Source organism: Phyllostomus hastatus, unplaced genomic scaffold (genome assembly GCF_019186645.2).
Source record: "Phyllostomus hastatus isolate PE091 unplaced genomic scaffold, TTU_PhHast_1.1 phas_scaffold_28, whole genome shotgun sequence".
In the NCBI taxonomy this organism is placed as follows: domain Eukaryota; kingdom Metazoa; phylum Chordata; class Mammalia; order Chiroptera; family Phyllostomidae; genus Phyllostomus; species Phyllostomus hastatus.
In genome coordinates, this window is record NW_025334022.1 from 8,300,233 (window position 1) to 8,324,048 (window position 23,816).

General features: G+C 43.7%; 1 protein-coding gene across 4 annotated transcripts in view; it reads right to left on the reverse strand.

The window, feature by feature from the left end:
* The window catches only part of FRMPD3 (FERM and PDZ domain containing 3), a 160,847-nt gene that overhangs the window by 116,641 nt on the left and 20,390 nt on the right, over nt 1–23,816 (reverse strand). Inside the window, exons 1-2 of one of the 4 annotated variants that reach the window (XM_045817687.1) lie at nt 3,483–3,587; nt 2,931–2,969 (exon numbers count right to left, since the gene is read on the reverse strand). The exons of the other annotated variants lie outside the window; for them this stretch is intronic. The gene's annotated coding sequence lies outside the window, so the exon portion shown is untranslated. Of the gene's footprint in view, nt 1–2,930; nt 2,970–3,482; nt 3,588–23,816 lie in introns of those variants that run through there. 4 annotated transcript variants of the gene reach the window in all.

Consider the following 23,816-nt stretch of genomic DNA (forward strand, 5'->3'; position numbering starts at 1 on the left):
ACCTCCTAGTCCTTCCTTTTGTCTCCTCAGTAGCCCATCTGCCCCACTCTCGAATTTGGGGCCTCTCCAGTGCTCTCTCCCAGCACAGCCAGTTCCTTAGCCTGAGGAATAAAGTACACAACTTGGGGATTCCACAAATCTGGGCTTGCCTCCTGGTTGTGTCTCTTACCAGTTGTGTGACTTTTGGGGGGTAAATCACCTACTTCTCTGAGCCTCAATTTCCTTATTTTTACAATGGAGATAATCAGGTGTTGGAAGAATTAAATAAGATAATGCATGTAAAATGCTGAGCCCAGTTTGTGGCACATAGTAAAAATGCTCAAGAAATGGTAGCTGATATTATTCATTCATACCCATTACAAACTATAGAGAACAACCAATCAGTGGGCCTTGGGTCCTCTGAAAGGCAAAGATTTCTTGCAAGAAAAGTTCTTATATGCATCAATTGTGGGTTGTCAGTAGAGAGAAAAAAATGCAAGTAGAATCACTACTGGGGGAAGTGTCCTAATTTTTTTACATTGCAAATAGACATTGACTTAGAGAGACTAAGAACCATTGGCATCAATGGGTACCTCTTCTAGGTGTGTTTGCATTTTTCTGTAAACCGACGGGCTCTAAACAATAGCATTGCCAGCATCATTGAGTGGGTGAAAAATTCAAATGAAGCTTGGATCTTTTGATCCAGAGTGGGGAGGTGTTTCCATGGTCTCCTTCCCTATTTACTCTGTTGCTTCTGCTTCCATGGAGTGTTGGAGAGGTCAGAATCACCATTTCAAAACCAGAGAAGGCAACTTCTGGGGTTGGCAGGCTCTCCAGCCTGAGGGGCCTAATGGTGTACATCTTTTTCACTTTCACATATGTCTAAGTATCACCCTGATGCTTATTGTCACCTGCTCTTTCTGCATCTGAGCAGATAATCCTGGCTAGCCTTTGAAAGTGGCCATTGAGAATGTGTTTGTTGACAACTTCTAAGAAACCTTGCTGAGAGCTTCGACCACATCCTAGCCAGAGCCTGGGCATTTCAGCACCTTACCGTACAGAATAGTTGCATCCCTGACAAGTTCCTTGCAAGTCAAATTTTCACATATCAAAGCCTATTTTCGAGTTAACTTTCAACAAAACAGGAAATGTGTTTCTCTGAGGAGAAAAAAAATGGGGCTCTATAATTTAATAAAAATCATGTTTATGAATGCAATGCAGTAACACACTTGAAAATCACAAATATGAATGAAAAAAAAATGATGCGCTGGCTGGTGTAGCTCAGTGGATTGAATATTGGCGTGTGAACCACAGGGTCACCGGTTCAATTCTCCCAGTCAGGACACATGCCTGGGTTGTGGGACAGAATCCCAGTGGGAGGCACACAAGAGGCAACTACACATTGATGTTTCTCTCCCTCTCTTTCTCTCTCCCTTGGCCCTCTCTAAAAATAAATAAATAAAATATTATAAAAAAAGATGAGGGTTTTCATATAAAATATTAACAATGTCCCCAAATGAGTCTCAAGATCTGAATACAAAATAGCTGTTGTTATTTTGATGTTTAGCCTAAAGGCCTAAAAGTAAAACAACAGCTTGACAGAACAGAACACACCTGACTGAAAAGTTCACCAGCTTCTAGAAAATTGCCCTTCTAATGCTTTATAGCAGGGGACCATGCAACATTCTTTAGAGGCTCAAATCCTGAGCTCTGGTACTCTGGAGAAGCTGCTGGATTTAAGAAACAAATGGGTTGATCTGGGTGGGCCAGAGAACACTGCTTAAAAATGCCCCAGGAAATGAGTTAATTGGGAATAGGAGATATGGGAAGACTTTCTGGTAATAAAAGATTCAGAAAACTTGAAACTTCTAAATAGTGAGGCTTTGAGTAACATAAAATGAATCAGCTCCTTAATTTCTAAATGTTGCTTTGGCTAATGTCTTTCTATGGAGTTTCTGGACAATGAGAAATTCCTAAGAAGGGCTTTGTAGTGTACGTATAGTTCTCCCTCAGTACCTCTGGTGGGGATTTGGTCTAGGACCCCCTGCAGATACCAAAATTAGAAGATGCTCAAGTCTCATATAAAATGGTGTAGTATTTGCATATAGGCTACATCAGGGTGTGCCTACACATCACTTCTTTCACATGGATTCAGTGTAGTGCTCTGCATGTGGCAAATTCAAATTTTGCTTCTTGGGACTTTCTGGGATTCTGTCGATCATGAATTTTCGATCCACAGTTGCTTGAGTCCACAGATGCAAACCCCGCAGATATGGAAGGTTGTCTGTATTTCTCCAAAGTATGTTGCAGGGAACATGAGTCCCAAAAGAGGCTCCATAAAGGGGTTTCATGGACAAAAAAAAGTTTTAGAAATGCCAGGTGCTATAAATCAGGGTTTCTCAAAATTCAATGTGCACACAAATCACCTGAAGAACTTTTTACAATGCTGATTCTGACTCAGAAAGTCTGGGATGGAGGCCTGAGATTTTGCATTTCTAGCAAGCTCTCAGGTGATGCCTAGGCTGCCAATCCTCAGACCACACTTTGGGTGGCATGGCTGTAATGTCCTCTTGAAGATTCATGATTCTCATTAGTATGTTAAGGGTTCTGTGAAATGCTGTAGTAAAGTTTAGCTTATCTAACTCAGCATTTATCAAATTCATTTGTATTCAGAAACCTTTTTCTCCCCTATGGTACCTATTAATCTCTCACATTCAGGAGACTATGAAGCCAATTCGGGAAGTGCTGGTCAAGCTAATACTGTCCTACCTGCAGTGACTCTATAGCATCTAAGAAGTATACATTTTGGGCACAGACCTCATCTAGGGATAGTTAATAGCCCTGCAGAGACAAAGGGTTGCCAGGGCTGTGAACTGCCATTGGTTTCCAAAGACTCCAATCTCAATGACAGCAAAATAATACGGAACTATTTACCATCCTGCCATACTCACCACTTTCCAAAGTGCTTTACAACTTTAATGCAGCTGGAGCTGAAATGAAAGCAGGGAAAAATGAAGAGATTTGGAGAAAGGAGCAAGCATTTTTCTTTCTTTTTTCTTTTTAAATTTTATTTATTTATTTTAGAGATAGGGGAGGGAGAATGAGAGGGAGAAAAACATTGATGTGTGAGAGGAACATGGATTAGTTGCCTCTTGCACACACCCCAACCGGGGACAAGGCCCGCAACCCAGGCATGTACCATAATGGGGAATCAAACTGGCGATGACCTCTGGCTTTGTGGGATGATGCTCAACCCACTGAGTCATGCCATCCAGGGCAGGGGCAGGCATATTTCAAAAGAGGAATCAAATGAGATGACGAACAAATGACTCTGAAAGTAGACATTAGGTAAAGGACTTGGGTTATTCAAGATGAGGAGGAAGGAACCATCAAGAGATGTTAGTAGGCATGGAAGTGCAATGAAGAGAAAAAAATATTCTATAAAATCTGATCCTATAGAACGAGAAGTAAGAAAACATGAAGAAAAGAGTAATCTTGTTTACCTGGCCTCTGTCTGTACAGTCTCAGCTGTGTAGTTTTCCCAAACTTTTGGTGTACAAATTGTTTGGCTGGGAGGCCATCCCTGAGCAGATTTCTCATTCTCATGGCACTGGCTGTCAGATAGAAAGGGTCTAGATTGTCAGTTCATGTAGGAGGGCATCTGCTTACATCCATGGTGGCCTATCATTCCAGCCCCTATCCCAGTTAGCAGATGGGTCCAAAAGAGCTCTCCAATTATCAGAAGCCAGTGGAAGACAGTGATCCCAAAATGGAAAAAAAAAAGGAGAGATGGGAACCCCTTATGTGGGAGATAGTATAGCACAGGTGTTCAGGTTCTGGAGTCAGACAGAGGCCACACCCCAGCACCGCTACTCACTAGCTATGAGGTCATGGGGTAAATTAGCCTGTCTAAACCTCAGTTTTCTCCTCTCTAAAATAGGGTTAAGAATAGAATCTATTGTATAGCACATGGTAAGGAATGATTAGGGAAATCCTGGTAAGATGGTGAGGATAGTGTCTGACACATAATAGGAATTCAATAATTGTTAACTGCTATTAGTATTATAGTAATCCCCTCTTATCTGAGAGGGAGATGTTCTAAGCTCCTCAGTGGATGCCTTAACTTGCACATAGTCCCAAATCCTATATATATATAATCTTTTTCCTACATACGTTTTCACCTAAAGGAAGCACTTTATGGCTTCTCTTTGACATCCAAATTGCCAGCATCACTACTCTTGTGCTTTGGGGTCATTATTAAGTAAAATAAGGGCTACTTGAACTCAGGCACTGTGATACCTTGACAATCGATCTGATAACCGAGATGGCTACTAAGTGACTAACAGGCAGGTAGCATATACAGTGTGGAGATGCTGGACAAAGGAATGATTTACATCTCAGGTAGGACAGTGTGGGATTGCATGAGATTTTATTATCCTACTCAGAACAGTATGCAATGTAAAACTTATGAATTATTTATTTCTGTAAGTTTCCATTTAATATTTTCAAATATCATTTGACCACAGGTAACTGAAACCATGGAAAGTGAAAATGTGGATAAGGGGGTACTTATTATTATTATTATTATTATTATTAGCATTTCAGTGCAGTTGCTTGGCACAAAGATAGTGCTTGACAAATGATCACTGATATGACAGGATGACAATAACCATGATCATGAGCATAACCCAAACCATGACAACAGTGATGCTGCTGTTGTTATTGACAATGGAGCTTGCTTTCTCTCAGGTATGCTTTAGCGGTTGGCATCGGGAGGTGGTGAGCTTTGAAAGGCTCTGGGCTCAGATATTCCTGGGTTTGAATCCTGAGTCTGCTACCAATTAGCCGATGAGCAGTTTTTCCAGTTGTGAAATGGTTACAATAATTTAACATCCCTCACCGTTGTGAGGATGTAATGAGATGATGCATATGAAGTGGCAAGCCCAGCGCCTGGTGTACTATAAGCACTGATAGCTATTAGCCACTTAGCTTGCTAGTGATCCATTGTCTCAGAATTTTAGAGAGCTCTGGGAAGCAAAGTTTTAACAGTCAGGGTGCCTTTATAATCCTTTCTGAGAATCAGAGGTAGGCCCATAAAAATCTTATATTCACAGCATGTGCCTTTTTACACATTACTATTTCATACACACAAAAGGGAAATAACGTGTTCAGGCCTATCTACAGAAACCCACCTGTTTGGTGAAGGACAATTTACAGTGCACAGAAATTCCTGACTCAAAGCTTGAAGTGTTTTTTTTAAGTAGTGTCTTTTACTTCAAGAAAAGTTCAGAACAGATATTACTAAACCAGTACACCATATGTACTAGGCATACAGGTTTGGGTCACCATCAACTCCAAAACACCTAGCCCAGTAGCTGGCATATGATGGTGCCCAATGAAAACCCACTGAATAAAACATCACCTTTGCATCTCAGAGTAGTTTTGTAGCAAATATATATATATATATATTTGCTACATATATATATATATATATATACTATATATATATATGCTATATAGTATACTATGCTATATAGTATAGTATAGTATACTATATAGTATATATATACTATATATATATATATATTTGCTACAAATATGTGTGTGTGTGTATACGCGTGTGTGTGTATAAAATGTCATGAATCAAGAATGTTTTTCTCTGCATTTAGGAAAGTCCTATCACTCTGCAAACAGGCCAAATTTGAATATCAGCCATAAGGGCTAGACACCCACAAGTACACAAAGACTCTTCAAGTGGATACACAGACAGTAACTCTCCAAATGCTTTGCCAACTTTGGGCCTCCTCTGCAAGATCTGGGCCCTGTATCTTTGGATGGAAATAGCAGAGTGTGTGTGTCTGTGATGCTTCTCAGAACCAGTAGAGATATAATGATGAGGCCCTCCAGGGTCCTTGTCAAAACCATGTGGATCTGGGGCGAAATTTCAATCATCTCACCAGCTGACACCAGAATCCCTCGTAAGGAGAGAACTGGGACTGTCTTGCAGAAAAAAATTTGATAAGGTGCTTGCCTTAACAGCATGTAGTAGGCAGGAACCAAGGCAGCAAGAGCTTAACACTGGTTGGTGAAAATGAACAGAACTTTGGGGCTGTGGGGGAGCAGAGGGAAAAGGACGAATGAGAGGGGAACTGGGAAAGAGGATGGGAGGCTACAGCCTGACTGGGAAAATGACCAAGGATTCCTTAAGTCCAGGACTCCTAACTACATTTTAAATTGTTTGTGCTTGCTGCATATTAGAATCACCTAACAGAGCTTTTAAAAACTGGAGAGGTCCCTGGGTCCTCCCCTTAGAGATTCTAATATAATTAGTCTGGGGTGGGGCCTGACATCAAAAATGTTTCTAAAAGTTCCCCAAGTGATTCTCAATAAACAGCCAAGGTTTAGGACCAATAGTCTAGGTGGAACTCTCTCAGGGGAAGGAGATGCTTGCAGTCAGCAGTGGGGGACAGGCTGAAGGGAGGCCTCTGGAATGCAGAGATCTGGGAGAACATGGATTTTGGAAGGAATCTTATCTTGACCTGTAGGAATTACAGGGATCTAACTGATGCCAGTTGTCTGATTTCCCCTTTGGCTGTCCAGTTCTTCCGTCTTGCCCAAGCAGTTATGCCTCCCAACTCAGCTAACCCATTATGGCAAATATATACTCTTTTTCCTTTCCCATTGAACATTATTTGCCCTGGATCCCATTTGTTTGTGAACCTATTTTTTAAAAGATTTTATTTGTTTTTAGACAGAAGAGAAAGATGGAAGAAAGAGAGGTAGTAAAACATTGATCAGTTGACTTTCATATATGTCACAACTGGGACAGAACTGCAACCCAGGCACGCACCCCAACTGGGAATTGAACCTGTGACCTTTTTCAAATGAACCTGTTGTGGGACAACACTCACCCAACTGAGCCACACAGGTCAGGCTGTGAAACTGTTTTTGAAAGATTAAAGCCAATGAATCTGATATATAAAAACTTTTCTCAGACACACAAAAAATGTACATTTTAACAAGGGTGTTTGAAGGACAAGGCCTTGACCTGCAGCAATAATGATAAAGCATAGAGAATGTTTGGTGGTGGAAGGGACCTGTGAAATTTATCAAAGCACGCCATGTGGGTAGCTGGCTACCCTTGAAGGTGATTATTGGAGCTCCACATCGGAGAAATGTCTGGAACAGCAGAGCCTAGTCTTCAAGGAAAGCTGGAAATGGTAGGTACCCAGGAAAGATCCAGGCATACTCCAGCCTTACAAGGCTCTTCTCACACCCAGCAGCTACCAGTCTCTCTTTGTCCCCACTCCTCCACAGCCTTTCAAACTCTTTACCCCTCCAGTGTTTTATGCAGCTCTGAATAAAAAAAGCTTCACAGGCCAGGCTGCTCTGTTAAAAACTCTCTCCTCTGCTTCAACATTTCCCCTGCACCCTCACAAGAAAATCCCATATGACAAGTTCCTGCAAAGACCTGCCGCAATCCTAAAACAGATTCCTGAAGAACTGCCTCACCAGCAGAGGAACCCAAGCTCCATGGCAGAAGCTCTTCCATTCCAGGGCACCTTTCCCTTTCCTCCCCCTCACCAAATTACTTGGTTGGCTTAGCCCACTGGTGTGACTAAATTGGAACATTTTTCCAGAGTGTGTGGTTCTTTCCAAGAGAATTCAAAGAACCAGGAAGCAGTCACTTCTGACAGAGCAAGCTGACCTGGGGTTCCCTCCTCTTTTATACCTTCACATCTTTGCATAACAAAAATCTTTTCAATTACCTAACATTATCCTTTGGGATTTGCACCCACTTCTGGGGAGGGGACTGAGCCATGAGAAGTGAGAAGTGATGGGGGGTAGCAAGGCAGGCACTGGGGAAACCAGAAGCTTCTATTCCCCTGAGAGGCAGGAGAAGGATGGTGATTGGACTCTACAAAGTTTGGCTCCCTGTCCTGTATCCATTTGGAACTGGACTTGTTCTGGTCTGTACAATCCCTAAAGGAACCAAATTTGCTGGGTCTCTCTGTATCCCTAGATGGGCACCCCAGTCTTCTGCCTTGGCCCTGGTGCTGGTCCTGACTCTAAGACCCACTACTGGAACTGCCGTGCATGAGTGTGCACAAGTGTGTATATGCGTGTACGTGTGTGTCTCCCCCCTATTTCTCCTGGCCAGGATCCATACCCAGCTCCCATCTCCCTTGACCTAGGGGAGGCAGCAGAAGCCAGAAATGATACAGCTTTTAGGGCAGGAGATTGATGGCTGGCCCTCTGCTTTATTTCCCCTCCCCTTCTTGTACTGTCTGGCTCATTACAGCTCTGGGATTTAGAGAGGAATGAGGAGGCTGCTTAGTTGTTTCATCTACATTTTTCCTGTTTCAAGAGCTTTTTCTAGTCCTCAGTTGAAGGGGCTCGGATGAGAAGATGCTGGCATCCCTGCTAAAGTGGAGAGGTTTTTCGGAATCTGGCACCCTCCCTGTTGCCTCCTCCCTGGCTGGCCCAGTGCTGGTCTTGACCTGAGGTGCCTTTCTTCCCTAGCAGTACTCTGTTGGGTAGTTTGTTTCAAGCCCATCTGACACCATAATCTTTTAGCCTCTGGGAGGGCCCAGTGAGCTCATTTGGAAGCCTTGGGCTTGTACCTTGAGGAAGTGGGGGAAGGGACACTAAGAACAGCCAGAAGGAGCTACTTGATTTCTAGGACCAACCTGTCCCTCTCCCCTTCATACCACATGGGTTTCTACCAGTTCCTGGCCCTGCCACAGTCCCTCCCCTGAAGTCTAGGAGAACAGGGTAGGCGTTTGGTGGGGGTCTGGACACAGCAAGATATGGACATGATAAAGCACCTCAGCTAAGAGCCCCTGGACTCTCAGGGGCTCTCTTCCTCCCCACTCACCCCACACTTAAGTTCCTTTGTAGTGAAAAGCATCTATAGGAGACCTCTATGCAGATCGGCAGGCAGGCAGGGAGAGGGAACTGTTGTGATTTGGTTAAGCCTCATAGGCCCAGGAGATGTGTTCTGGCTACAACAGCTGACTATGGAGGGGCAGTTGGGAGAACAGGGCACAGAAAACAGAGGACACAGCAGACAGAATCATGATTCAGATAAACAGCTGGCACCAAACTATCAGGAAGGGAACAAACATCTAAGATGTAGCAGCTGAGCCAAACAGGTGGACAGACCACAGGTGCAGAAAATTCAGGTCTGAGACAACACAGAAGTTGGGGAGTCTTCATGAGGTGGTCTCCATGCCCTAGGAGACCTGCCTCACTGGATTTCCTGCCCTTGTGCTCAGAAGTTGACTGGCAAGAACAAAAAGCCCAGGACCATGGGGTATACAAGATGAGGAAGAGCCTCAGTGAAGAACTCAGGAGCCTAGAGATGGGTCACCATGGAGCATGGGAGCCCATAACCAGTGACTGCCAGAGCCACAAGTAGTCTATTCTGTGCCTTTGTGTGAAAAGCTTAGAAAAAGCTACTCTTTGTCAGATGAAAATGTACCCCTTCATCCAGGTGGACTCAGCCCTGCACCAAGACACCTGTTTTGAGGAATAGAGCATAGGCTAGATTTCTGCCCCTACCTACCACCTTGGTCAAGCACCTTTATGTAGTTCACAATCTGTACAACTGTATATGGCAGCTCTGACTGCAGCAAATAACTCCCCTCTTCCTCCACAGTGAGACTCAGGAAGACTGAGCTACTGAAAGCCTTACCTGTATCCCATCTTCATCAATTTAGAAGCAAGGAAAGGGCTCAGTCTCTGGACAGAGATAATGGTGACCCGAGCTTGGGCACAAGATCAGCAGGAAGCTATATTATGAGGTCGAGATGGAGATGTCCTTTCCTTTGTGAGGAAGTTATCTTCCAGGTCCTTCTGTCCATCAAGAGCTTTGCAACTTTTTGTTTTTACTGTATTTTATTCTGTCATGAAAGCAATACTCATGTATTCTGCATCCCCCAACCTTTGCCATGGACTCCCCTCTCCCAAAGCCCCCACTTAACCACCCACTTGACCACCCTGCCCAATCGTATTAGTACTACTATGTAAGCAAACTCTTTAAAGACCATGTTCCCTTGTGCTCTACTCTAAAGTACAACTAGGCTATATTTTTGCGAGGATAATACTCAGTTTCCCTACCTATACACTGGGGGCAGACAAAGGTCCTATCCTGTTCTGAGGTTCTGTGACTCTGAAAACACTTTACTATTCCTGCTCCAAGGTTTGCTCCTTAGCTCCACCTCTTCAGCAACCCAACAGGGGATTATGTGGCCCTGGAAGCTGAGGTGGATAAAAATATGGACCCCAGAAGAGAATCTAGTGACTCTTCTGCTCAGTGTTGAATGTAAAAGGAGTTAGATCAGGTAAAACACAGATCAAGAGTCTCAGACCAAGAACAAGGGAGATGACCAAGCCTGGAGTCACCCAGTGGCTACCTACTAACAAGCACTTCATTGACATTATCTTCATTTTAGAATGGCCTTCTCAGTAAGCCTCTGCTGACAAAGGAGAGGGAGGGGGAGGGGGAGCAGGCTCAAGATAGCTCGAGGACTTACTGTAGCTTGGCCTAACTCCAGAACATGACCACCTTGCTGGGTAAGACTGGGAGGGAGGAGGGGCAACTGATTTCCAAGGCAGTTTCTCTCATGCCACCTTGAAAAGATGTTTGAGTGAAAAGAACTCTCAGCTCATGGGGGTTTTGCTTGCCAGCACAATGCAAGTTATGATTTATTTAAAAAGGACTAGATTAGGATTCAGAGGATCCACCTAAACTAATTATCTGTGTGGTCTTGGGTAAGTCCCTTCTCCTCGAAGAGTCTCAGTTTCCTGGTGTGTAAAATAAGGAAGGGCCTTGAACTTAAATAATCTCTAACATTCTGCTCTATCCTTGTCCCTCTAATCTCCCACCTGCATTAATTTTTTTATGCTACACTGCATCAGGCCTTATTCACAGCCTAATTTGTTTTAGTCCCAGACTACATTATTATGGAACATGGCTATCAAACATGACTTTGAAGGAAATCTAATTTTCAAGTGGCTGAAATCCAAGAGAACCAAGAGATGAAGTGAGAGCTCACCAAGGATTTGTTTTGGCTAGTTCTTTTCTGACCAACTAGTTCCTCTCCCATTAGGCCCCAGTGCTGCTCAGGTACACTCTCTCTGTCTCTGTCTCTCTTTTATTCTCTCTCTCACTCTTTCTTCGTCTTTCTAGCTCTCTCACTCTCCTCCTCACTTTCTCTCTCCCTCTCCCTCTCACTGGCATGTTCCATGCTCTTCATGGTTTTTATCCTTTATGGTGATTAACGTAGACACCAGACAAATGGCTGGCCAAGGGAAAATGCAAATTAAGTCCTGTCTCTTTTCTTTGTGCACTGGGAGCATTAGTCAAAAGCAATTCTGTCTGCTGAGGAGGAATGAGGCCTGGAATGAGGAGGAATGGGGCTCAAGTTGGGCAAGTCTAGCAAAGCAACAGTGGGGACAAAATGACCCCCACAAATTACAGCTTGTCACTTTCTTGTGGGGGAGGGCAGCTGGACCACACCCTAATAGCTCTATTTGTTGAGTTTTGAACTGACCCTCAGACCCTGCCAACAGTGAGGTGGATGGAACTTCCATACTCTAAGCTAGAACATCTGGAGGGCCCCAGGACTGGGCTTGAGCCTCCCCTTCACTCTCATCAGCAAAGGCTCAAATGGCCAACAGAACACATGTAGGTAGGGCTGGGTAACTGAATCACAAGTCTTATGTTTTGACTTCTTTTGCCAAACTGTGGACCACCAAGACACTATGAGTCACCTTTCAGGGACCTGTTCTGACCCCCATGTAGAAGATGCACAATTTGATGAGATTTTGAGAGTGGATCTGGATAGCACGAAGTCAACACAAATGAACTGATACAGTTTCAGCAACTTCTATTTCTCTGCTTTATTCAGTCATGGAGAACTTACAAGTATCGATCGCCATGGCCCTGGAGGTGTGAGGCAGAAAAGGGATAGTCAGCTTTTGAATAACTCAGAGCCCTTCATATACCCCTCACTATGGACTGTGTTGTGTTACAAACTAAAAGCCCTCTATGTAACAACTTTTCTATCACCCACCCCAGGTAACATCCAGAGTGGTAACTACTCAGCTCTGCCATCTCACCAATCTACTGGCCAACAATGCCCAACCACAACCCACTTGCTTCCCTTCTCCATTATGAGTCTTCCACATGCCCTTGGGTCCTACAACTCATCTTTAGAACAGTCTTTGGATGATACAGAAAGCCATTGTCTACTTCTCCATAAGCCTGTTCCCATTAAGAGTTTCTTTCATCCCCTATGTTCTATTGTAAATATTTTCAAATATACAGACTGCTAAAGTAGTGTTAAAAATAATACGATCACTTTTCTATTCATCACCTAGAAGAAACATTTATTTGTATTTTGCCATTTTCTTTATTCATCTATTTCTGTGCATTTATTTTTATATATTTTTACTGTGGCAAAATATCACAACATTAAAGTAACCATTTTAAATATATAGTCCAGTGACATTAAGTACATTCACATTGTTGTGCATTCCAACTGTTGGGAACTGCCCTGCCTGGTTTCAGATCTTGCAATCCCCCATGGTTAAGCCTGAGTAAAGAACCTTGGGACCATAAGCCACTTAGGAGACAAAGCTTATCTTCCTTGTACGGGCACCACCTCTGCCCCCTTTCTCTTCAACCTGCTTGGCCCCGGGCTGATGACTGGTTAGCCAATGACGGGTAAGATTCCTCAAAAGGGGGGTGACCTAAGACAGGCATGGTCACGAAGGGGCCCTCAGGGAAGGACTTGGGGGGCTAGAGAAAAAGGGGGTGATGGACCCTTGCCCCTCGGCTTTGATATAGCCTGAGTCCTCATTCTGTCTTCAAGAAGTCTCCCAATCTCTTGGCTGCCTTACTTCTCCTGCCTGACTTAAGCCTGAAACAATGCCTTAAGCCTGAAACAATGCTGGAGGTGGGTGCAGCCCTGTGCTGGAAAGGGCGGGTTCCCTAGGGTGATCAGGCCTAAGAAAGAATGCATAAAATCCTATGAAACCTACTTTGCTAATACCCTCAATTTAAATGATAAGGGTCCAAGCAGGAAGTGAGTTTGTTCCCCAAAGTTTTATGGCCCTTTAACTATCTGACCCTGACTCAGAATAAGCCCTCAGAGTTCTTCAAACATTATCTGTTGTTTAATCATTTGTGCCTGACAATGATTGATGAGCTTTATGTATATACCCTGTATTCCTGTGCAAATTGAACTTGTCAAGGCAAGGGTCGAGGTGCTCTCCTCTTGAGAGAGTGGTCGAGGTGCTCCAAGGTACTCTCCCCTTGAGAGAGTGGCTGCACCATCCCTTTTCCTTCACAGGACTTGGTAGTCTGAGTGAATTTCTCTTGTCTCATCCATAACACCGCAGATCCCAGGAGCCAGGATCTGCATCACCCGACACAAATTCTATACTCATTAAACAACTCTTTATCCTCCCTAACTCTTATTTTTATCCTTTAAATGCTGTATCATTTTAAAGTTTGAAGCATCATGACCCTTTGCCTCTAAATATGTCATCATTCATTGTCTAAAAATTAGAACATTCCCATATATCCACAATGCCATTCTCACACTGAACACAAAATAATCTACCATCCAGTTGTCAGGGTCTTCTTAAATAAAGATTTCTATATGTAAAATAAGAAGCATGAGTCACATTTAGTCATTTCATAAACTATGAAGTGCTATATAAATCGAGGCATTAATAACCTTATTAGATGATCCTGCAATTTTGTTTCAGCTCTAAAATTCAGTTAGAGTTTATGATTTTTCAAAGGGTTCCACCTTTAGATCAGTTGACGTGCCAGAGGCCACACTCAATCCTTCCCTAGCTCCCTAAGGCATGGAGATACTCCTCTGGATAAGAGCCTTAATCCCAGCCCAGACTTTTGTACCCTCACATCTGATCAGCAATAAACAAATATATCAAAGAAACCCATACAAAGCCCATCACTGGCACACCACAAAGGAGTAAAAAGGCCATAAAGTAGGTTCTCAAGACTTGAAACATGAAAGCAGCCTTTATTAGCATGTGGAGGACTGCAGCAGCCAAGCCATTAATGTGGAGAGTGACAATTGCCAAAGAAAGTGGGATACAGAGGGGCCTCCCTCCCCAGCCCTAGCACTGCCCATAACCATCCCCAAACCAGTTTCTCAGCTCTGCTGACTTAAGCATTTGAGCTCCTAAGTCTCTGGATTTGTCTCTGCCTCCAGATACCAGCACACAGTCACCAATCACTTGAGCTTTTGACTGCTTTTTTCCTGCTTCTTTACAATCCATTTCTGTATGATTTCATGGATCGGCTTTGCTGTCTAGCGCTAGGCACTGAGTCAAATATTTTCTTTTTCTTTATTTATGCTGTGTCTTATTTCAGAAAGGATTCAAAACTAGAGGATAAACATTTAGTAAACACCATGGACCAGATGCTCAAAACTGTGATAGGTGTTGTGGGAAATGTGAGAGAGAACACATTTTGTTTTTATTTATTTTTTTACCCTCAGTTGAGTTTACAATTCACTTGGAGAGACAAGACTCTCTCAGGAGGTGACTAAACCACAATAGCACTGGTTTGGGAACTAGAAGCCTGGACACCTGAGTTCTTACTCCCAGCTCAGCCACTAGCCAGCTATATGTGATCTTGGAAAAATCATCTCACCTCTCTGGGCTTCAGTTTTCTTACCAGACAAAGGAACTGTGAACATATCTTTATATAAGCATAGAGACAGAGCAGAGAGACTGGTAATACTGGTTTTCTTAATCTTTTTTAATGTTAAGAAATTGGTTTTCTTAATCTTTTAAAATATTTTATTTATTTTTAGACAGAATAGAAGAGAGGGAGAGAAACATCAATGTGTGGTTGCCTCTTGTGTGCCCCCAACTGGGGATCTGGCCCACAACTCAGGCATGTTCCCTGACTGGGAATTGAACTGGCAACCCTTTTGGTTTGCAGGCTGGCGCTCTATCCACTGAGCCACACCAGCCAGGGCGTCCCTTCTGAGGTGAAGGGATGAGATGAGCTTAAGAGGGAAATACATTTTTTTTCTTTAAGCTTCTGTATTTTTTGACTTGTAATGTGCATGTATTATTGTACTTTTGTGGTTAAAGTTAGCAAACATTTACAAATGGTGATGGATGGAACCAGCTGAAGTCTGCTTTAGCTCTAACCATGGACTGTGATTATCTGTAATTCAAACAATACTGAACCTTTGGAGTTGACAGAAGGAAAAGCACAACGAGGGCTCTGATAGTCAGGGAAGGCTTCCTGGAAGAGGTGATAGTCCAGGCAGGTTGGAAGGATTCACAGGTTTTGGATTGGTATAGACAAGAAGAGGGCATCTTGGAATGAGGTGAAGGTGGGCAATAAACTAGCTAAGGGGTGGAAGGCAAAAAGAAGAATGATTCTTTCCCAAGGCCCAGATGCATCCTAGGTTGAGGGGAGAAGCATCTCAGGCTGGGGAGGGAGCCTGAGAGCAGGAATAGTTCACCTCAGTCCCCTCCCTAGGAAGCAGCTCCCAGGCCCACCTGCTATGGCAACAGTTCCAGAATCTGAGCAGCAGAAAGTCTAGAGGCCCCAGCCTGGTGCTTTTAGATCACAGAATAAGCCTAACACTTGGGTATTAGCTAATCAATTTCATAAATTCATCTCCCTTTTACTGAGATCTGACAGGAAGCTGATTAAATGTTGTGCAAGTGGGATTTGGCTCAGATGCTAACCGGGAGCTTGGGGATGAAGATTTTCAATGTTCAACCCATGCATAAAATTCATAGTTTATCATTACCTAGACTTGCTTCTCTAGAACTATCCAGATAGGAATATTTCTATAGGGCAGTCATATCCTGGGTGAGCAGGTGGCCTGGCCTCTCCACAGTTCTCTCTGCAGTAGATGCTGTGCTCATAACCACCACAGCTCTGTCTGCAGAATTACCAAACTAGGATGCCAACAGCCCTGGGGCACTCATCAGGCTCTATCTCTTTCCTGGAGCCCCAAAGAGATTTCCTAGGGCAATGCCAGCACCCTATGTCTCCAGTATCCTCAGGCAATATTGGGGAGTAGGCTGAATGTCTTTAAGGGAAGATATATATGCCATTGTTACCACCCTTTGCCCCAGCCCTTGGCTAGATGCCCTCTGACTGTCTTTCTAGCATGGGTGCTCCACGCATCCTTGCTCTCTTCTCTTGAGGGCACAAATGTACCCAAGTCAGCTAGGTCTGGACCCCTAGCTCTCTTCTACCCCAAACTTTCAATCAGCAGGTGAGATAATCCCAGCTAGCAGATGCAAAAGGGTTGGGGGAGAGGACTGAGCCCAGACTACAACATTCTTCAGCTTTTGCCTCTCTGCCTCCCTTTCTGTTATCTGCCCCTGAAGAGAGAATGCTTAGACTTGCCTCTGGTGTGCTATGTAAGTTAGGAGCCTCTGATCTTGGTTTTCTCATCTGTCAGGTCTCTTCCAGCCCTAGTATTCCCCTTTCCATAAATATGCATACAACTGCAGCATTCACAATGACACTGGAAACCCTGTGTTCATTCCTACTGTCTTCCCCAGTGAGTAGGTAGCCACCAAAGAAAAATGGTAACAGGACCAGCAGCCATCAGGTAAAAAGCACTCACTGAATGACAAGACCTGTGCTCATCCACAGGTCTTGAAGCAGGGATCATGTCTGAACATGTGGCCTGGCCCAGTAGTAGAGCAATGAAGGCATCAACACTGGCACCATCATTGAACGTGACTAAGAAGAGAAATGTGAATGATTTGAGGCTGGCACAGTATGTCATCTGGTGTTAACGTTCTGGTGAAGAAATGGTGAAATTTCAGACAATAAAAGTACAGTCTTCTGATTCATCAATTGATCAGATACATTTTTTCTTCACTCAGCTGTTTGGAGAAAGAGGCAAAGCATAATGAAATCAGCCTTCATGATGGAATAATTCTAGCAATTAATTTTCAGGAAATGGTCTGTACACATTTTCACCTATACTTTTTCCCTTTTTAAAAACTTACACCACTCCATTTTACAGATGAGGAAATCAAAGCACAAAAAGGAACAGCCACTGCTCAAAGTCACACTGCTTGTATGTGGCTGCATTGTACAGGAATGCACATCCTTTGACTTGTAGAATTCAGTGTTTTCACTGAAGCCTGCCAACATCCTCTGATCCTAAACATCAGGGCTGATATTTAGAAAGTGAAGACCTCAGTCATCAAATACAGAATTCATTTCACTGGACCTTACACTCTAAAGCAAGAAAGAGGCCTCTGACTTTAGAGGGAAATTCAACCGTGAATCAAAATGAAAAGAAGAGCCAGAAAATTGCATTATTACCTGCCCATTCCCCAATATTCTGGTCAACAGAGGTTTCACTCCATCTGTGAACCATTCTCTTTTAGGCATTTGGAAACAACAGCTGAGCTGATGTTTCATTGGCTCGGAGATTCTTCTCCAACCAACGAACACTTCCCCCTTTAGATGTTGTTGAGGAAATAGCAGCTCAGGCTAAGGTTGGGGAAGAAGAGAGAGGAAAAACAGGGAAAAAAGAAAACACATTGCCAGCTGGGCTCTTCTTCCACAGAGCAGAGCAGACACATGAAAGGAACTCAGGGAGAAAGAGAGCTGGGATTAAATGGACTTCACAGGCCAAGGGGAGACCCACTGCCATCCAGAGAGCAGACAGAGCATCATCCTTCTCACACTCACCATGTGTGTTATCCATGGGTGTGCAATGCATCTGTGTTCCAGGACAGAAAATGTTCCTCTCTGGGAGTGTGTGTGTGTGTGTGTGTGTGTGTGTGTGTACACACACATTTGGTATCATTACTCTAAATGCAAAGCTGGTCTTGCTGTTGGTGGAAGTAGGTCTAATAGTACTCTAAAATAAGATTCTGGAATATACACCCATTCTCTTTTGGGAGTCTCTCATACTAGGCCTTCATGTAGTCAACTTGTCCTCCAGAGGCTGTTGAGCAGAAAGCCTCCATCAGCCCTGACTGGTGTGACTCAGTTGGTTAGGTATCATCCCACAAAGCAAAAGGTTGCTGGTTTGGTTCCTGGTTGGGGCACATGCCTGGGTTGCTGGTTTAGTCACCAGTGGTGTCTGGTGTGTATGAGAAGCAACCAATAGATGTTTCCCTCTCACATTGATGTTTCTCTCCTCTCTCTTCTCCCTCCCTTCCTCTCTCTCTAAAAATAAATAAAATCCTTAAAGAAGAAGAAAGCTTCCGCCAGCAACCCTGTTCTCCTACCCCCTTAAGGGCAATTTAACTTGTTGCAGCCTTCATCAACCCCTTGGGTTTTTTCCTTTTCTTTACTTCTTGCTGTTTGATTTTCTAGTCTCATCCCCCCTGGCACACAGTAAGCACTTCATAAGTGTTGCTCATTAGAGGTAGTGGTGCCAAGGGGTAGCTGGGGAGAAACCATTAATCTCTAACCAGCATCTGCCCTACTGCAAGCTACCTCCAACAAATATGGAACCTAAGTACAAGCCGTGTGCAAAAACAGCTTTGAGACAAATCTCCTAAACCCTCAACCAAGGAAATTGTTGCCCCTATGTTCTTCCTGTATGACAATTCTGGAAGCCATCTTTCAGTATCTTTTTGCATTTTGCAATCTGAGTTTGCCCTCTTTATCTTTCCTCTATTCCTTCATGTCTCTCAAACTCGTCTCTTCCTTGATTTCCTTTTCCCTTTCCTTTAGTCTTTCTGTCAATCCTTGTACTTCTTCTTTATCCTCTTTTGACCTCTCAAATCTACATATTTTTCACCTTGCCTGCCTCTCTCCAGCCCAGACTTTAATTCTGGAATCTTCTCAATTCCTAATTCCTTGTCTCAAACCTCAAGGGTTTCAAGCTCTCCCCTTTCTGCAGCTATTGTAAATAAAGGAGAATGTGAGTTTATCATAAACTGCAAAGCCAGGGCAAGCTGTGGTAAAGCCAGATCCCCACCTCCCACCACAGGAATCAGACCAGGATTTCCCCTGGTAAGGAGGAGAGGGTATCCGCATCTCTGAGAGGATGACTGTGCTCTCAGAACTTAGCATTTTGAACAGGTTTGCCAATACTCATATCTGCTCCCTTGTTTCTTTCTTTTTTTAAAGAAGATTTTTATTTATTTATTTTAAGAGAGAGGGGAAGGGAGAGAGAAAGAGAGGGAAACATTGATTTGCGAGAGAAACACCAGTCAGTTGACACTTGCACACCCTCAGTGGGGGACTTGGCTGGCAACCCAGGCACGTGCCCTGAAGGAATCTAACCTGTGATCTTTCAGTTTGCAGGCTGGCACTCAATCTACTGAACCACACCAACCAGGGCTACTCCCCTGGTTCTTGATCTCAGAAATATGTTCAAAAGGAAAGCAGCAATTTGATAGAAGAGTGAATGTGTGTGTTTATGTGTTGGCAGTGAGGGTAGGAGAGTGTCGTTACACAAATTAGAGTGTCTACTCCTGCCTCAGCCACATGGAGTTGCAGTACAACTCTACTACAAAATCACGTTTGTGGGGTCCAAGATGTTGTATGATCTGGACCCAAAGACTTCTACTTTTGTAACCAATCTGTGGCTCCACTGTCTACCAATCAGATCCCGAAATGATGCTCTGGGTCAATCAATTGTGAGTAAGATAGAAAAATGGCAGATTTGGAACTGCGACAGATCTGAGTTACTGGCCCCCACTCTTCCACTTATTATTAACTATGGTCCCTGAGCAAGTCACTTTACCACTTTGACCCTCATGTTTCTTCTTATGTAAAGTAGAGATTATTAGAGTGTTTATTCCATGTAAACCCATGTAAAGTCCTCAGCAAAAGAAGATACTTAGTCTCAGAGAGGTTTTTTGATTGGTTTGGAAAGTGGAGTCCTGTGCTGAGAGAGATCTACCTCATTTGAATTGGGTGTCCTGAGTCAGAGCTTGGTATATAAGTAATAACAGCTACCACTTATTGGTTCTTGCCCTACATGAGTTCATGATTCCTCACAGCAACCATGTAAGTTAGGGACTATTTATCTCCATATTGCAAAGGAGGAAATGGAGAAACTTAGAAATAAATTTACTTGTCCTAGGTCACAAAATCACCAAGTGGTAGAACCAGGGTAGGAACACAGAAGTGGTAGGAGGAGGTATCAGCAGGCAGTTGCTAGCCCACAGTACTATTTTGCTCAGGGATAGCTGGGCTCCCTACTCAAGGCCTCAGACCCATCAGGTCTAACAGAACACACTGCATTCTTTACTGTTAGCCAAACTCACCACACTGCAAACAGCGGCTTGGAGCTGACAAGGCAGCAGTGGCCTGTGAGAGGCAGCCAAGGGCTAGATCAGCAGAAACCACAAACCCTTCTGCTTCAGCCTCTAGTGTGAAGCTAAAATTAACAACTTCCCAACTGCAAACACATGCAGTTGCTGAACCTGCATTCCTCTCTCTTGCTTCTGTTGCCATTGGGTTTCCAAGGCATCCCAGGTCCCTCCTCCATCTTCAGTATTGCCCACAGGGCTGGGCTTTGTAGGCAAGGTCAGGGGTGTTGGATACCTCTGCACAAATTTGGGCCTGGATCAGAAGAAGGTCCCAGGACATTCGGTAACTCCAGATGTGGGGCAGATACCTCCCAGCTACCATCCACCATAACTTTTGGTTGTTCTCTTTGCTATTTTGGTACTCATTATCTTCGGCTACCACTAAGTCCAACAACTATACTATGCTAACCCCAATTAGCCAAAGTATTTCACTTTTCCTCTTTCCTAGGGTTTTTCTATCCCCTACCATCAATCCTTATCCATCTGTGGTAAACAGCCTCTAAAATGGCCCTAATAATCTCTACTTCTTGATATTCACACTTTTTTGTCTCCCCTCCTGCTGAGCTTCGCTAAACCTAGTGGCTCACTTGTAATAAATAGAATATGAAAGAAGTAACAGAATATAACTTCCAAGACAAGGTTATAAAAAGACTGAAGCTTCTGCCTTGTGCTGGCCCAACTCTGGTTGCACATGCATGCACTCTTTCTCACTCTCTGATCAATCATGCTGGAGTAACCAAGCTGCCATATTCTAAGGAGCTTAATGGAGAGTCCTACATGGCATGGAAAGGAACTGAAACTCTTGAAGCCTGCTGACAACCACATGAGTGAATTTGGTGGCAGATCCTTCAGCCATAATTAAATCTTCAGATACTACAGTCCTGACCGACAGCTTGACCACACTCTAATGAGCAGCCTTGATCCAGAACCACTCAGCTAAGATGCACCCAGATTCCTGATCCTCAGAAACTAATATGAGAAATGTTTGTTTTTTTTTAAATGGCTAAGTTTTAGGGTCATTTGTTACACAGCAATAGATAACTAATATACCATCCTGTGTCCCATTCCCTTGAAGGTTTTACACCCAGTGACAATGGCCAATGAATTAATGTTCAAAAAAATTTTTTAAAGTCAGATAATAAGATACCTTAAAAAGAAGATACTGGCCCTCTCATGCATCCCCTACATGGGACCTAGTCCACAACCCAGGCATGTGTCCTGACCCGGAACTGAACCAGCAACCCTTTGGTTTGTGGGATGGCGCTCAACCGACTGAGCCACACTAGTCAGGGCAGGACCTTTTCTTTATTTCTTTCTGTCTTCATTTCCTTGCTCAAGAACTGACAGCAGCTTCCCATTGCCTACTGGATCAAGACCAAAGCACTCTTCATGACCCTTACTGTAATTTGGCCCTGCCTACATATCTTTCTCTATTCTCCACCACATACCTTCTACTTCCTGCTACAATAATCCCCTGATTTCCCCAACCCATAAACTGTCTTCCTGACTGTACCTTACCTGGAAAGCCTCAGTGTTTCTAACTGGAAACTACTAAGTGTGACATAGAAAGGGTTTTATAGTCATGTCATCTGGAGAAATCCTAAGACCCTTCCTCTTATATGGTCACCTTAGGTACCAAAGAGGAGACTGTGACTATTCTACTTGAGTGGAAGTGCATTTCTCTGTTTTGCCAGAATGGGACCAATGCTAGGAAAGTAGTAGTCAAAGCCCTGAAAGCCTTCTAGTTCCTCCTGCCTGTGTGATTTTTCTGCCTGAAGCATGAAGTGTGGCTTGTCCTCAAGCCACTCAATTCCCAGCTCAAATATCACCTTCGCAGAGGAGCTTTTCCTGACTGCCCCAGCTGAAGTAGCTCTCTGTTACTCTCTACCCCAGATCCTTGTTTCTTTCCTTCCTGTCACTATTAATAAAAGTAGGAATGATTTATTTGTTTGAGTTTTAAACATGTGTTCCTGCCCTGGCTGGTGTGGCTCAGTGGATTGAGTGCTGGACTTTTAACCAAAGTGTTGCCGGTTCCATTCCCAGTCAGGGCACATGCCTGGGTTGTGGGCCAGGTCCCTAAAAGGGGGCACGTGAGAGGCAACCACACATTGATGTTTCTCTCCCTCTCTTTCTCCCTCCCTTCCCCTCTAAAAATAAATAAATAAAACCTTTAAAAAAGAAACATGTGTTCCCATTAAAACGGATGCTCCACAAGGGCAGAGATTTTGTCTGTTTCTTCAGCATTGTATTCCAAGTGCCTATAACAGGAATAGACACATAGGAAGTATTCATTAAATATTAGTTGGTTAAATGAAAAAGAAGTTTCATCTGGAAGTTCCTTTGTGTGTTTTTCCCTAGCTAGATAACTAGTATCCTAAGAGCAAGGCCTATATCATAATCCTCAATTTTCCATGGCATCTAGCATAACACTGGATGCATGTAAATCCTGAGATCATACTTGTAGTGTAAACTTGTTAGAACATCTTGTCCTTGCCTCAGCTTTCTAATCAATTTAGCCACACTACCCTGTCTTACTGGGCTGCTAGGGATGGGGTGATGTGGAGTGGGCATGCACTTTTATATTGTATGATGTTCTAGTCTTGAAATTTCCAAAGGGGTGATCTGGGAGACAGTGAAGTGGGAGGGAGGTGTTTGGGAGGTTTTCTGCAGTTTCTGGGTAGTGGAGAGAGTCTTTGCAGGGGAGAAAGTATAGTGAAGTCAAAAGGAAAGATGGGAAGGGATTCCCTGATAGGCAAAACTGAAGCCCACATATCAGAAAAAGGAAAATCTTGGTTCTGGAGCAGGATGGAGCATTCAATATCTGAACATTTTGAGGCTTCAAAGCAAACTTGGGTCATCTCTGTGTGAGTAGGAAAATGTACTATTACCACAGGACTTTGTGACCTGGTGTGGGAGAGGGAGAAGGAGGGAGAGCACAAGGGAGAAGAAGAAAAGAGGGAGGGAGAGGGGGAGGGGGAAGGAGGGGAAGAGAGATAGAGAGGGAGAAAGACAGTGAGTGAGAGCAAGCCTGGGGTCTTCATATTTAAAAACAGAAGGAACTTAGTATGTGGAAAAAAGCCCATTCCCTAACCTTAATGAAGTTAGGCAGCAGAATAAACTGCCTAGGGAGGGCAGAGGTTGAGTCATTACTATTAGAAGCATTCAAACTAGGCAAGATCAGCTCCTAGGGAGGTTATCAGTATGTACCAGGAAATCTTTCCTGTTTGCAAGCAATAAGGAAAAAGGTGGGGGTTTGAATGGATCTAAAGCCTTTAAAAAGCCTAAAGTGTTAAAAAGCCTTTTGCAGGGTAAGTCGTCAGAGGTGAACACATGTGTGTGCGCTAACACCTACATACTCACACCCTTGCACCCTGCATGGAAGGAATGAGCCTGTCCCATCTAGTTAGTTTCACTTATTATTAAAAGGCTATGACACTACAGGGATTTTTTCCCCCTTCTCCTAACTGACAAGTCACTTCTGTAATCCTGATGTGCCCTGCAAAAGTCCAGGTGAC